This window comes from Schistocerca piceifrons, chromosome 4, assembly GCF_021461385.2.
Source record: "Schistocerca piceifrons isolate TAMUIC-IGC-003096 chromosome 4, iqSchPice1.1, whole genome shotgun sequence".
Taxonomy (NCBI): Eukaryota; Metazoa; Arthropoda; class Insecta; order Orthoptera; family Acrididae; genus Schistocerca; species Schistocerca piceifrons.
In genome coordinates, this window is record NC_060141.1 from 508,018,457 (window position 1) to 508,021,515 (window position 3,059).

The 3,059-nt window shown below is 38.0% G+C and overlaps 1 non-coding gene across 1 annotated transcript; it reads left to right on the plus strand.

The window, feature by feature from the left end:
* Positions 1–390: 390 nt before the first annotated feature.
* On the plus strand, positions 391–465 carry Trnas-cga. The gene has a single exon. It is a non-coding gene; the product is annotated as a tRNA-Ser (tRNA).
* The last annotated feature ends 2,594 nt before the right edge of the window (positions 466–3,059 follow it).

The window sequence follows — 3,059 nt, forward strand, 5'->3', positions numbered from 1 at the left end:
CAAGGTTCACAGGAGAGCTTCTGTAAAGTTTGGAAGGTAGGAGACGAGATACTGGCAGAAGTAAAGCTGTGAGGACTGGGCGTGAGTCGTGCTTCGGTAGCTCAGTTCGTAGAGCACTTGCCCGCGAAAGGCAAAGGTCCCGAGTTCGAGTCTCGGTCGGGTACACAGTTTTAATCTGCCAGGAAGTTTCATATCAGTGCACACTCCACTGCAGAGTGAAAATCTCATTCTGGAAACATCCCCCAGGCTGTGGCTAAGCCATGTCTCCGCAGTATCCTTTTTTTCAGGAGTGATAGTTCTGCAAGGTTCGCAGGAGAGCTTCTGTAAAGTTTGTAAGGTAGGAGACGAGATACTGGCGGAAGTAAAGCTGTGAGGACCAGGCGTGAGTCATGCTTCGGTAGCTCAGTTGGTAGAGCATTTGCCCGCGAAAGGCAAAGGTCCCGAGTTCGAGTCTCGGTCGGGCACACAGTTTTAATCTTCCAGGAAGTTTCATATCAGTGCACACTCCACTGCAGAGTGAAAATCTCATTCTGAAAACATATCATGTTTCTTCCCCTTCAGTTTCACCATAAAGAAGTAGGTTGCTGGTTCTAAATGATTTCATGGAAGTGTCCAAGATGATCCATGTGAAGGGCATCTGAAATGTGCAACTGCACTAGAAATCATCTATAATGTACATTTTATGATCTTTAAAGATCAACATATATGAATATGCATGAAACTGCTTAGATTGTGGGAATGCTGAAAGAATATATTGGTTACATTTTGCATGAAGAATGGCACATGAGAAGTCTTTGTGCAAGATATGCATCTACATCTGTGTACATGGATACTCTGAAAATCACACTTGAGTGCTTGACAGAAGGTTCGTTGAACCACCTTCACAATAATTCTCTATTATTCCAATCTTGAACAGTGCACAGAAAAAACAAACACCTATATCTTTCCATGTGAGCTCTGATTTCCCTTATTTTATTATGATGGTCATTACTCCCTATGTAGGTCAGTGGGAAGAAAATATTTTCACATTTGGAGGAGAAAGTTGGTGATTGAAATTTCATGAGAATATTCTGCTGCAATGAAAAATGCCTTTGTTTTAATGATGTCAAGTTCAAATCCCGTATCATGTCAGTGACACTCTCTCCCCTATTTCTCAATAATAGAAAATATGTTGCTCTTCTTTGAGCTTTCTCAATGTACTCCATTACTTTATTAGTGGTAAGGATGCCACACCCTGCAGCAGTACTCCAAAAGAGGACAGACAAGCAAAATGTAGGTACTCTATTTAATAGATCTGTTGCATCCTCTAAGTGTTCTGCCACTAAAATTTGGTTCACTTTCCCCACATCATTTTCTCTTTGTTCTTTTCAATTTAATTTATTTTGTAATTGTAATTCCTAGATATTTAGTTGAATATACAACCCTCTAGATTTGACTGCTTTATCATGTAACCAAAGTTTAACAGATTCCTTTTAGCACTCATGTGGGTGACCACACACTTTTCATTATTTAGGGTCAATTGCCAATTTTTGCACCATACAAATTTCTTAATTGTTTTGCAATTTGTTTTGATTGTATGATGACTTTACTAGATGATAAATGACAGCATCACCTGCAAACAACCTAAGATGGTTGCTCAAATTGCCTCCAAATTGCAGAGGAAAAATCATTTATATAGATAAGGAACAGCAGAAGAACTATTAACACTATTTCAAGAAATGCCAGAAATCACTTCTGTTTTACTCAAAGACTTTCTGTCAGTTACTCTGAACTATGACCACTCTGACAGGATATCATGAATCCAGTCACATAATTGAGATGATATTCCATAAGCATGCAATTTGACTACAAGCTGCTTGTGAGATAAAGTGTCAAAAGCCTTCTGGAAATACATAAATGCAGAATCAACTTGAAATCACTTGTCAATACCACTCAGCACTTCATGTGACTAAAGAGCTAGTTGTGTTTCACAAGAACAATGTTTTCTTAATATGTGTTGACTGTGTGTCAATAGACTGTTCTCTTTGAGGTATTTCATATTGCTCAAGCCAAATATACGTTCCAAAATCCTGCTGCATATCAACATTAGTGATATAGGCTTGTAACTACTGTATTACTCCTACTGCCTTTCTTGAACACTCATGTGACCTGTGAAACTTTCCAGTCTTTGGGTATAGATCGTTCATAAAGTGAGTAGTTATATATGATTGTTAAGTATGGAGCTATTGCATCAGCATAGTATGAAAAGAACTTAATTGATATACAGTCTAGGTTGGAAGACATGCTTTTATTTAGCAATTTAAGTTGCTTTACTACTCCGTAGACCTGTACCTGCTTATGGAGGATTAGAAACAAATACACATGACATTTTTCTTAACAGTGGCGTGTTTCCACAAAAAGAAAAGTTGTTTTCTGGGTCAGTATGTGACACTGAATGAAACATGGATTTAGTGCTACCCACCACAGTCAAAACAGGGTACAGAACTTGATTCTTCAGCTCCAAAGAAAGGTCAAGGCATTGGTTTTCTTATGTAAAAGGAACTTTATTAGTTAACTATTTCAAAAAGATAAAACCATAACTATGTAATATATCTAATAGGTTTGGATACAGAGATTCAAGAAAAAGAGGCCTGGTTTGCAGAAGAACAGTCATCTTTCATCAAGACTAGACTCTACAGAAGTGCTTTAGCAATAGGAAAATTGAGGGATCTTCATTATGAAGTGTTGGAATGTCTACCCTATTCCCCGGATGTGGTTCCCTAAAACTTCATCTCTTCCCAGAACTCCAGGTCTTCCATGCTGATCAGCATTTTCCATTCAAAACAGAAGTGGATGTAGCTCTAAGGGAGTGTTTTGCAGTACTTCCACAGGAACAATACAGCAACATAATAATGTCACTGGTCCACCGTTAGAGGAAGTGTACTAACCTTGAAGGGGATTGTGTTGAAAAATTCACATATATATCTATGTTTTTTTTTAGTTTCAGGAATATAGACTTGCCAAATTGGATGATTGTTTTTGATACACCCACAATAACTTTCTAAATTTCTAGTAACTGC